Genomic DNA, 14,093 nt, shown 5'->3' with positions numbered 1-14,093 from the left:
ACTCTAGAAACGATAAATGCTGGAGAGGGTGTGGAGGAAAGGGAACACTCTTGCACTGTTGGTGGGAGTGTAAATTGATAGAGCCACTACGGAGAACAGTGTGGAGGTTCCTTAAAAAACTACAAACGGAACTGCCATATGACCCCGCAATCCCACTACTGGGCATATACCCCGAGAAAACCATAATCCAAAAAGAGTCACGTACCAAAATGTTCCTTGCAGCTCTATTTACGATAGCCAGGACACGGAAGCAACCTAAGTGTCCATCAACAGATGAATGGATAAAGAAGATGTGGCACATACAGACAGTGGAATATTACTCAGCCACAAAAAGAAATGAAACTGAGTTATTTGTAATGAGGTGGATAGACCTGGAGTCTGTTCTACAGAGTGAAGTAAGTCAGAAGGAGAAAAACAAATGCTATATGCTAACACGTATATATGGAATCTAAGGGGAAAAAATGTCACGAAGAGCCTAGGGTGTAGGAGGGGAATAAAACACAGACCTACTAGAGCATGGACCTGAGGATATGGGGGGGGGAGAAAAACAAAGGTAGCAGAAGGAAAGAAATCATAAATATCAGAGCAGAAATAAATGCAGATTTTTTAAAAAATAGAAAAGATGGGCTTCCCGGGTGGCGCGGTGGTTGAAGAGTCCGCCTGCCGATGCAGGGGACACGGGTTCGTGCCCCGGTCCGGGAGGATCCCACGTGCCGCGGAGCGGCTGGGCCCGTGAGCCATGGCCGCTGAGCCTGTGCTCCGCCAACGGGAGAGGCCACGGCGGGGAGAGGCCCGCGTACCACAAATAATAATAATAATTAATGATAATAATAATGATAAATACATAAATAAATAAATAGAAAAGATCAATGAAACTAAAATATGGTTCTTTGAGAAGATAAACAAAATTGATAAACCATTAGCTAGACTCATCAAGAAAAAAAGGGAGAAGACTCAAAATCAATAGAATTAGAAATGAAAAAGGAGATGTAACCACTGACACCGCAGAAATAAAAAAGATTATTAGAGATTACTACAAGTAACCGTATGCCAATAAAATGGACGACGTGGAAGAAATGGACAAATTCCTAGAAAGGCACACTCTCCCAGGGCTGAACCAGGAAGACACAGAAAATATGAACAGACCAATCACCAGCACTGAAATCGAACATTTGATTAAACAACTCCCAACCAACCAAAGTCCCGGACCAGATGGCTTCACAGGCAAATTCTACCAAACATTTAGAGAAGAGTTAACACCTATCCTTCTGCAACTATTCCAAAACACTGCAGAGGAAGGAACACTCCCAAACTCATTTTATGAGGACACAATCACCGCGATACCAAAACCAGACAAAGATACCACAAATCCAGAAAACTACAGGCCAATATCACTGATGAACAGAGATGCAAAATTCCTCAACAAAAGACTAGCAAACCAAATCCAATAATACAGTAAAAGGATCATTCACCGTGATGGAGTGGGATTGATCCCGGGGATGCAAGGATTTTTTTCACTATCTGCAAATCAATCAGTGTGATACCTCACATCAACAAATTGAAGGATAAACACGGTATCATCATCTCAATAGATGCAGAAAAAGCTTTTGACAAAATTCAACGCCCATTTACGACGCAAATGCTCCAGAAAGTGGGCATAGAGAGAACATACCTCAACATTATAAGGGCCATATACGGCAAACCTACAGCCAACATCATACTCAACAACGAAAAGCTGAAAGCATTTCCACTAAGATCAGGAACAAGACAAGGTTGCCCACTCTCGCCACACTTACTCAACATACTTTTGGAAGTCCTAGCCACGGCAATCAGAGAAGAAAGAGAAATAAAAGGAATCCAAATCGGAAAAGAAGAAGGAAAGCTACCACCGTTTGCAGATGACATGATACTATACATAGAGAATCCTAAAGATGCTACCAGAAAACTACTGGAGCTAATCAATGAATTTGGAAAAGTAGCAGGATACAAAATTAATGCACAGAAATCTCTGGCGTTCCTATACACTAAGGATGAAAAATCTGAAGGTGAAATTAAGAAAACACTCCCATTTACCACTGCAACAAAAAGAATAAAATACCTAGGAATAAACCTACCTAAGGAGACAAAAGACCTGCATGCAGAAAACTATAAGACACTGATGAAAGAAATTAAAGATGATACAAATAGATGGAGAGATACAGCATGTTCTTGGATGGGAAGAATCAACATTGTGAAAATGACTCTACTACCCAAAGCAATCTACAGATTCAATGCAATCCCTGTCAAACTACCACTGGCACTTTTTTTTTTTTTTTTTTTTTTTTTTTTTTTTTTTTACAGAACTAGAACAAAAAATTTCACAATTTGTATGGAAACACCAAAGACCCCGAATAGCCAGAGCAATCTTGAGAATGAAAAATGGAGCTGGAGGAATCAGGCTCCCTGACTTCAGATTATACTAGAAAGCTACAGTAATCAAGGCAGTATGGTACTGGCACAAAAACAGAAATATAGATCAATGGAACAGGATAGAAGGCCCAGAGATAAACCCACGCACATATGGTCACCTCATCTTTGACAAAGGAGGGAAGGCTATACAGTGGAGAAAAGACAGCCCCTTCAATAAGTGGCGCCGGGAAAACTGGACAGCCACCTGTAAAAGTATGAAATTAGAACGCTCCCTAACACCACACACAAAAATAAACTCAAAATGGGTTAAAGACCTAAATGTAAGGCCAGACACTATCAAACTCTTAGAGGGAAAACATAGGCACAACCCTCTATGACATACATCACAGCAAGATCCTTTTTGACCCACCTCCTAGAGAAACGGAAATAAAAACAAAACTAAACAAATGGAACCTACTGAACCTTAAAAGCTTTTGCACAGCAAAGGATACCATAAACAAGACCAAAAGGCAACCCTCAGAATGGGAGAAAATAGTTGCAAATGAAGCAACTGACAAAGGATTCATCTGCAAAATTCATAAGCAACTCATGCAGCTCAATAACAGAAAAACCCAAACAACCCAATCCAAAAATGGGCAGACGACCTAAATAGACATTTCTCCAAAGAAGATATACAGATTTGCCAACCAACACATGAAAAGAATGCTCAACATCATTAATCATGAGAGAAACGCAAATCAAAACTACCCTAAGATATCATCTCACACCGCTCAGAATGGCCATCATCAAAAACTCTAGAAACGATAAATGCTGGAGAGGGTGTGGAGGAAAGGGAACACTCTTGCACTGTTGGTGGGAGTGTAAATTGATAGAGCCACTACGGAGAACAGTGTGGAGGTTCCTTAAAAAACTACAAACGGAACTGCCATATGACCCCGCAATCCCACTACTGGGCATATACCCCGAGAAAACCATAATCCAAAAAGAGTCACGTACCAAAATGTTCCTTGCAGCTCTATTTACGATAGCCAGGACACGGAAGCAACCTAAGTGTCCATCAACAGATGAATGGATAAAGAAGATGTGGCACATACAGACAGTGGAATATTACTCAGCCACAAAAAGAAATGAAACTGAGTTATTTGTAATGAGGTGGATAGACCTGGAGTCTGTTCTACAGAGTGAAGTAAGTCAGAAGGAGAAAAACAAATGCTATATGCTAACACGTATATATGGAATCTAAGGGAAAAAAATGTCACGAAGAGCCTAGGGTGTAGGAGGGGAATAAAACACAGACCTACTAGAGCATGGACCTGAGGATATGGGGGGGGGAGAAAAACAAAGGTAGCAGAAGGAAAGAAATCATAAATATCAGAGCAGAAATAAATGCAGATTTTTTTAAAAAATAGAAAAGATGGGCTTCCCGGGTGGCGCAGTGGTTGAAGAGTCCGCCTGCCGATGCAGGGGACACGGGTTCGTGCCCCGGTCCGGGAGGATCCCACGTGCCGCGGAGCAGCTGGGCCCGTGAGCCATGGCCGCTGAGCCTGTGCTCCGCCAACGGGAGAGGCCACGGCGGGGAGAGGCCCGCGTACCACAAATAATAATAATAATTAATGATAATAATAATGATAAATACATAAATAAATAAATAGAAAAGATCAATGAAACTAAAATATGGTTCTTTGAGAAGATAAACAAAATTGATAAACCATTAGCTAGACTCATCAAGAAAAAAAGGGAGAAGACTCAAAATCAATAGAATTAGAAATGAAAAAGGAGATGTAACCACTGACACCGCAGAAATAAAAAAGATTATTAGAGATTACTACAAGTAACCGTATGCCAATAAAATGGACGACGTGGAAGAAATGGACAAATTCCTAGAAAGGCACACTCTCCCAGGGCTGAACCAGGAAGACACAGAAAATATGAACAGACCAATCACCAGCACTGAAATCGAACATTTGATTAAACAACTCCCAACCAACCAAAGTCCCGGACCAGATGGCTTCACAGGCAAATTCTACCAAACATTTAGAGAAGAGTTAACACCTATCCTTCTGCAACTATTCCAAAACACTGCAGAGGAAGGAACACTCCCAAACTCATTTTATGAGGACACAATCACTGCGATACCAAAACCAGACAAAGATACCACAAATCCAGAAAACTACAGGCCAATATCACTGATGAACAGAGATGCAAAATTCCTCAACAAAAGACTAGCAAACCAAATCCAATAATACAGTAAAAGGATCATTCACCGTGATGGAGTGGGATTGATCCCGGGGATGCAAGGATTTTTTTCACTATCTGCAAATCAATCAGTGTGATACCTCACATCAACAAATTGAAGGATAAACACGGTATCATCATCTCAATAGATGCAGAAAAAGCTTTTGACAAAATTCAACGCCCATTTACGACGCAAATGCTCCAGAAAGTGGGCATAGAGAGAACATACCTCAACATTATAAGGGCCATATACGGCAAACCTACAGCCAACATCATACTCAACAACGAAAAGCTGAAAGCATTTCCACTAAGATCAGGAACAAGACAAGGTTGCCCACTCTCGCCACACTTACTCAACATACTTTTGGAAGTCCTAGCCACGGCAATCAGAGAAGAAAGAGAAATAAAAGGAATCCAAATCGGAAAAGAAGAAGGAAAGCTACCACCGTTTGCAGATGACATGATACTATACATAGAGAATCCTAAAGATGCTACCAGAAAACTACTGGAGCTAATCAATGAATTTGGAAAAGTAGCAGGATACAAAATTAATGCACAGAAATCTCTGGCGTTCCTATACACTAAGGATGAAAAATCTGAAGGTGAAATTAAGAAAACACTCCCATTTACCACTGCAACAAAAAGAATAAAATACCTAGGAATAAACCTACCTAAGGAGACAAAAGACCTGCATGCAGAAAACTATAAGACACTGATGAAAGAAATTAAAGATGATACAAATAGATGGAGAGATACAGCATGTTCTTGGATGGGAAGAATCAACATTGTGAAAATGACTCTACTACCCAAAGCAATCTACAGATTCAATGCAATCCCTGTCAAACTACCACTGGCCCTTTTTTTTTTTTTTTTTTTTTTTTTTTTTTTTTTTTTTACAGAACTAGAACAAAAAATTTCACAATTTGTATGGAAACACCAAAGACCCCGAATAGCCAGAGCAATCTTGAGAATGAAAAATGGAGCTGGAGGAATCAGGCTCCCTGACTTCAGATTATACTAGAAAGCTACAGTAATCAAGGCAGTACCGTACTGGCACAAAAACAGAAATATAGATCAATGGAACAGGATAGAAGGCCCAGAGATAAACCCACGCACATATAATAACCTCATCTTTGACAAAGGAGGGAAGGCTATACAGTGGAGAAAAGACAGCCCCTTCAATAAGTGGCGCCGGGAAAACTGGACAGCCACCTGTAAAAGTATGAAATTAGAACGCTCCCTAACACCACACACAAAAATAAACTCAAAATGGGTTAAAGACCTAAATGTAAGGCCAGACACTATTAAACTCTTAGAGGGAAAACATAGGCACAACCCTCTATGACATACATCACAGCAAGATCCTTTTTGACCCACCTCCTAGAGAAACGGAAATAAAAACAAAAATAAACAAATGGAACCTACTGAACCTTAAAAGCTTTTGCACAGCAAAGGATACCATAAACAAGACCAAAAGGCAACCCTCAGAATGGGAGAAAATAGTTGCAAATGAAGCAACTGACAAAGGATTCATCTCCAAAATTCATAAGCAACTCATGCAGCTCAATAACAAAAAAAACCCAAACAACCCAATCCAAAAATGGGCAGACGACCTAAATAGACATTTCTCCAAAGAAGATATACAGATTTGCCAACAAACACATGAAAAGAATGCTCAACATCATTAATCATGAGAGAAACGCAAATCAAAACTACCCTGAGATATCATCTCACACCGCTCAGAATGGCCATCATCAAAAACTCTAGAAACGATAAATGCTGGAGAGGGTGTGGAGGAAAGGGAACACTCTTGCACTGTTGGTGGGAGTGTAAATTGATAGAACCACTACGGAGAACAGTGTGGAGGTTCCTTAAAAAACTACAAACGGAACTGCCATATGACCCCGCAATGCCACTACTGGGCATATACCCCGAGAAAACCATAATCCAAAAAGAGTCACGTATCAAAATGTTCCTTGCAGCTCTATTTACGATAGCCAGGACACGGAAGCAACCTAAGTATCCATCAACAGATGAATGGATAAAGAAGATGTGGCACATACAGACAGTGGAATATTACTCAGCCACAAAAAGAAATGAAACTGAGTTATTTGTAACGAGGTGGATAGACCTGGAGTCTGTCCTACAGAGTGAAGTAAGTCAGAAGGAGAAAAACAAATGCTATATGCTAACACGTATATATGGAATCTAAGGGGAAAAAATGTCACGAAGAGCCTAGGGGGTAGGACGGGAATAAAACACAGAGCTACTAGAGCATGGACGTGAGGATATGGGGGGGGGGAGAAAAACAAAGGTAGCAGAAGGAAAGAAATCATAAATATCAGAGCAGAAATAAATGCAGCAAATTTTTTTAAAAAATAGAAAAGATGGGCTTCCCGGGTGGCGCGGTGGTTGAAGAGTCCGCCTGCCGATGCAGGGGACGTGGGTTCGTGCCCCGGTCCGGGAGGATCCCACGTGCCGCGGAGTGGCTGGGCCCGTGAGCCATGGCCGCTGAGCCTGTGCTCCGCCAACGGGAGAGGCCACGGCGGGGAGAGGCCCGCGTACCACAAATAATAATAATAATAATAATAATAATTAATGATAATAATGAAAAATACATAAATAAATAGTAAAGATCAATGAAACTAAAATATGGTTCTTTGAGAAGATAAACAAAATTGATAAACCATTAGCTAGACTCATTAAGAAAAAAAGGGAGAAGACTCAAAATCAATAGAATTAGAAATGAAAAAGGAGATGTAACCACTGACACTGCAGAAATAAAAAAGATTATTAGAGATTACTACAAGTAACCGTATGCCAATAAAATGGACGACGTGGAGGAAATGGACAAATTCTTAGAAAGGCACACTCTCCCAGGGCTCAACCAGGAAGACACAGAAAATATGAACAGACCAATCACCAGCACTGAAATCGAACATTTGATTAAAAAACTCCCAACCAACCAAAGTCCCGGACCAGATGGCTTCACAGGCAAATTTTACCAAACATTTAGAGAAGAGTTAACATCTATCCTTCTGCAACTATTCCAAAACACTGCAGAGGAAGGAACACTCCCAAACTCATTTTATGAGGACACAATCACCGCGATACCAAAACCAGACAAAGATACCACAAATCCAGAAAACTACAGGCCAATATCACTGATGAACAGAGATGCAAAATTCCTCAACTAAAGACTAGCAAACCAAATCCAATAATACAGTAAAAGGATCATTCACCGTGATGGAGTGGGATTGATCCCGGGGATGCAAGGATTTTTTTTGACTATCAGCAAATCAATCAGTGTGATACCTCACATCAACAAATTGAAGGATAAACACGGTATCATCATCTCAATAGATGCAGAAAAAGCTTTTGACAAAATTCAACGCCCATTTACGACGCAAATGCTCCAGAAAGTGGGCATAGAGAGAACATACCTCAACATTATAAAGGCCATATACGGCAAACCTACAGCCAACATCATACTCAACAACGAAAAGCTGAAAGCATTTCCACTAAGATCAGGAACAAGACAAGGTTGCCCACTCTCGCCACACTTACTCAACATACTTTTGGAAGTCCTAGCCACGGCAATCAGAGAAGAAAGAGAAATAAAAGGAATCCAAATCGGAAAAGAAGAAGGAAAGCTACCACCGTTTGCAGATGACATGATACTATACATAGAGAATCCTAAAGATGCTACCAGAAAACTACTGGAGCTAATCAATGAATTTGGAAAAGTAGCAGGATACAAAATTAATGCACAGAAATCTCTGGCGTTCCTATACACTAAGGATGAAAAATCTGAAGGTGAAATTAAGAAAACACTCCCATTTACCACTGCAACAAAAAGAATAAAATACCTAGGAATAAACCTACCTAAGGAGACAAAAGACCTGCATGCAGAAATCTATAAGACACTGATGAAAGAAATTAAAGATGATACAAATAGATGGAGAGATACAGCATGTTCTTGGATGGGAAGAATCAACATTGTGAAAATGACTCTACTACCCAAAGCAATCTACAGATTCAATGCAATCTCTGTCAAACTACCACTGGCACTTTTTTTTTTTTTTTTTTTTTTTTTTTTTTAACAGAACTAGAACAAAAAATTTCACAATTTGTATGGAAACACCAAAGACCCCGAATAGCCAGAGCAATCTTGAGAATGAAAAATGGAGCTGGAGGAATCAGGCTCCCTGACTTCAGATTATACTAGAAAGGTACAGTAATCAAGGCAGTACCGTACTGGCACAAAAACAGAAATATAGATCAATGGAACAGGATAGAAAGCCCAGAGATAAACCCACGCACATATGGTCACCTCATGTTTGACAAAGGAGGGAAGGCTATACAGTGGAGAAAAGACAGCCCCTTCAATAAGTGGCGCCGGGAAAACTGGACAGCCACCTGTAAAAGTATGAAATTAGAACGCTCCCTAACACCACACACAAAAATAAACTCAAAATGGGTTAAAGACCTAAATGTAAGGCCAGACACTATCAAACTCTTAGAGGGAAAACATAGGCACAACCCTCTATGACATACATCACAGCAAGATCCTTTTTGACCCACCTCCTAGAGAAACGGAAATAAAAACAAAAATAAACAAATGGAACCTACTGAACCTTAAAAGCTTTTGCACAGCAAAGGATACCATAAACAAGACCAAAAGGCAACCCTCAGAATGGGAGAAAATAGTTGCAAATGAAGCAACTGACAAAGGATTCATCTCCAAAATTCATAAGCAACTCATGCAGCTCAATAACAAAAAAAAAAACAAACAACCCAATCCAAAAATGGGCAGACGACCTAAATAGACATTTCTCCAAAGAAGATATACAGATTTGCCGACCAACACATGAAAAGAATGCTCAACATCATTAATCATGAGAGAAACGCAGATCAAAACTACCCTGAGATATCATCTCACACCGCTCAGAATGGCCATCATCAAAAACTCTAGAAACGATAAATGCTGGAGAGGGTGTGGAGGAAAGGGAACACTCTTGCACTGTTGGTGGGAGTGTAAATTGATAGAGCCACTACGGAGAACAGTGTGGATGTTCCTTAAAAAACTACAAACGGGGTGGGAAGCTGCTGCATAGCACAGGGAGATCACCTCTGTGCTGTGTGACCGCCTGGGGGGGTGGGATAGGGAGGGTGGGAGAGAGGGTGATGCAAGAGGGAGGAGATGTGGGAGCATGTGTGTATGTATAACTGATTTAGTTTGTTGTAGAGGGAAAACTAACACACTATTGTAAAAAAATTATACTCCAATAAAGATGTTAAAAAAATTAAAAAAAAAAAAAACAAAAACAAAAAACTACAAACGGAACTGCCATATGACCCCGCAATCCCACTACTGGGCATATACCCCGAGAAAACCATAATCCAAAAAGAGTCACGTACCAAAATGTTCCTTGCAGCTCTATTTACGATAGCCAGGACACGGAAGCAACCTAAGTGTCCATCAACAGATGAATGGATAAAGAAGATGTGGCACATACAGACAGTGGAATATTACTCAGCCACAAAAAGAAATGAAACTGAGTTATTTGTAATGAGGTGGATAGACATGGAGTCTGTCCTACAGAGTGAAGTAAGTCAGAAGGAGAAAAACAAATGCTATATGCTAACACGTATATATGGAATCTAAGGGAAAAAAAATGTCACGAAGAGCCTAGGGGGTAGGACGGGAATAAAACACAGACCTACTAGAGCATGGACCTGAGGATATGGGGGGGGGGAGAAAAACAAAGGTAGCAGAAGGAAAGAAATCATAAATATCAGAGCAGAAATAAATGCAGCAGATTTTTTTAAAAAATAGAAAAGATGGGCTTCCCGGGTGGCGCGGTGGTTGAAGAGTCCGCCTGCCGATGCAGGGGACGCGGGTTCCTACCCCGGTCCGGGAGGATCCCACGTGCCGCGGAGCGGCTGGGCCCGTGAGCCATGGCCGCTGAGCCTGTGCTCCGCCAACGGGAGAGGCCACGGCGGGGAGAGGCCCGCGTACCACAAATAATAATAATAATAATAATAATAATTAATGATAATAATGAAAAATACATAAATAAATAGTAAAGATCAATGAAACTAAAATATGGTTCTTTGAGAAGATAAACAAAATTGATAAACCACTAGCTAGACTCATCAAGAAAAAAAGGGAGAAGACTCAAAATCAATAGAATTAGAAATGAAAAAGGAGATGTAACCACTGACACCGCAGAAATAAAAAAGATTATTAGAGATTGCTACAAGTAACCGTATGCCAATAAAATGGACGACGTGGAGGAAATGGACAAATTCTTAGAAAGGCACACTCTCCCAGGGCTGAACCAGGAAGACACAGAAAATATGAACAGACCAATCACCAGCACTGAAATCGAACATTTGATTAAAAAACTGCCAACCAACCAAAGTCCCGGACCAGATGGCTTCACAGGCAAATTCTACCAAACATTTAGAGAAGAGTTAACACCTATCCTTCTGCAACTATTCCAAAACACTGCAGAGGAAGGAACACTCCCAAACTCATTTTGAGGACACAATCACTGCGATACCAAAACCAGACAAAGATACCACAAATCCAGAAAACTACAGGCCAATATCACTGATGAACAGAGATGCAAAATTCCTCAACAAAAGACTAGCAAACCAAATCCAATAATACAGTAAAAGGATCATTCACCGTGATGGAGTGGGATTGATCCCAGGGATGCAAGGATTTTTTTCAATATCTGCAAATCAATCAGTGTGATACCTCACATCAACAAATTGAAGGATAAACACGGTATCATCATCTCAATAGATGCAGAAAAAGCTTTTGACAAAATTCAACGCCCATTTACGACGCAAATGCTCCAGAAAGTGGGCATAGAGAGAACATACCTCAACATTATAAGGGCCATATACGGCAAACCTACAGCCAACATCATACTCAACAACGAAAAGCTGAAAGCATTTCCACTAAGATCAGGAACAAGACAAGGTTGCCGACTCTCGCCACTCTTACTCAACATACTTTTGGAAGTCCTAGCCACGGCAATCAGAGAAGAAAGAGAAATAAAAGGAATCCAAATCGGAAAAGAAGAAGGAAAGCTACCACCGTTTGCAGATGACATGATACTATACATAGAGAATCCTAAAGATGCTACCAGAAAACTACTGGAGCTAATCAATGAATTTGGAAAAGTAGCAGGATACAAAATTAATGCACAGAAATCTCTGGCGTTCCTATACACTAAGGATGAAAAATCTGAAGGTGAAATTAAGAAAACACTCCCATTTACCACTGCAACAAAAAGAATAAAATACCTAGGAATAAACCTACCTAAGGAGACAAAAGACCTGCATGCAGAAAACTATAAGACACTGATGAAAGAAATTAAAGATGATACAAATAGATGGAGAGATACAGCATGTTCTTGGATGGGAAGAATCAACATTGTGAAAATGACTCTACTACCCAAAGCAAACTACAGATTCAATGCAATCCCTGTCAAACTACCAGTGGCACTTTTTTTTTTTTTTTTTTTTTTTACAGAACTAGAACAAAAAATTTCACAATTTGTATGGAAACACCAAAGACCCCGAATAGCCAGAGCAATCTTGAGAATGAAAAATGGAGCTGGAGGAATCAGGCTCCCGGACTTCAGATTATACTAGAAAGCTACAGTAATCAAGGCAGTACCGTACTGGCACAAAAACAGAAATATAGATCAATGGAACAGGATAGAAGGCCCAGAGATAAACCCACGCACATATGGTCACCTCATCTTTGACAAAGGAGGGAAGGCTATACAGTGGAGAAAAGACAGCCCCTTCAATAAGTGGCGCCGGGAAAACTGGACAGCCACCTGTAAAAGTATGAAATTAGAACGCTCCCTAACACCACACACAAAAATAAACTCAAAATGGGTTAAAGACCTAAATGTAAGGCCAGACACTATCAAACTCTTAGAGGGAAAACATAGGCACAACCCTCTATGACATACATCACAGCAAGATCCTTTTTGACCCACCTCCTAGAGAAACGGAAATAAAAACAAAAATAAACAAATGGAACCTACTGAACCTTAAAAGCTTTTGCACAGCAAAGGATACCATAAACAAGACCAAAAGGCAACCCTCAGAATGGGAGAAAATAGTTGCAAATGAAGCAACTGACAAAGGATTCATCTCCAAAATTCATAAGCAACTCATGCAGCTCAATAACAAAAACAAACAAACAACCCAATCCAAAAATGGGCAGACGACCTAAATAGACATTTCTCCAAAGAAGATATACAGATTTGCCGACCAACACATGAAAAGAATGCTCAACATCATTAATCATGAGAGAAACGCAGATCAAAACTACCCTGAGATATCATCTCACACCGCTCAGAATGGCCATCATCAAAAACTCTAGAAACAATAAATGCTGGAGAGGGTGTGGAGGAAAGGGAACACTCTTGCACTGTTGGTGGGAGTGTAAATTGATAGAGCCACTACGGAGAACAGTGTGGAGGTTCCTTAAAAAACTACAAACGGAACTGCCATATGACCCCGCAATCCCACTACTGGGCATATACCCCGAGAAAACCATAATCCAAAAAGAGTCACGTACCAAAATGTTCCTTGCAGCTCTATTTACGATAGCCAGGACACGGAAGCAACCTAAGTGTCCATCAACAGATGAATGGATAAAGAAGATGTGGCACATACAGACAGTGGAATATTACTCAGCCACAAAAAGAAATGAAACTGAGTTATTTGTAATGAGGTGGATAGACCTGGAGTCTGTCCTACAGAGTGAAGTAAGTCAGAAGGAGAAAAACAAATGCTATATGCTAACACGTATATATGGAATCTAAGGGAAAAAAATGTCACGAAGAGCCTAGGGGGTAGGACGGGAATAAAACACAGACCTACTAGAGCATGGACCTGAGGATATGGGGGGGGGGAGAAAAACAAAGGTAGCAGAAGGAAAGAAATCATAAATATCAGAGCAGAAATAAATGCAGCAGATTTTTTTAAAAAATAGAAAAGATGGGCTTCCCGGGTGGCGCGGTGTTTGAAGAGTCCGCCTGCCGATGCAGGGGACGCGGGTTCGTGCCCCGGTCCGGGAGGATCCCACGTGCCGCGGAGCGGCTGGGCCCGTGAGCCATGGCCGCTGAGCCTGTGCTCCGCCAACGGGAGAGGCCACGGCGGGGACAGGCCCGCGTACCACAAATAATAATAATAATAATAATAATTAATGATAATAATAATGATAAATACATAAATAAATAGAAAAGATCAATGAAACTAAAATATGGTTCTTTGAGAAGATAAACAAAATTGATAAACCACTAGCTAGACTCATCAAGAAAAAAAGGGAGAAGACTCAAAATCAATAGAATTAGAAATGAAAAAGGAGATGTAACCACTGACACCGCAGAAATAAAAAAGATTATTAG

Source organism: Kogia breviceps, chromosome X (assembly GCF_026419965.1).
Source record: "Kogia breviceps isolate mKogBre1 chromosome X, mKogBre1 haplotype 1, whole genome shotgun sequence".
In the NCBI taxonomy this organism is placed as follows: domain Eukaryota; kingdom Metazoa; phylum Chordata; class Mammalia; order Artiodactyla; family Physeteridae; genus Kogia; species Kogia breviceps.
This window is presented reverse-complemented; position numbering follows the sequence as displayed.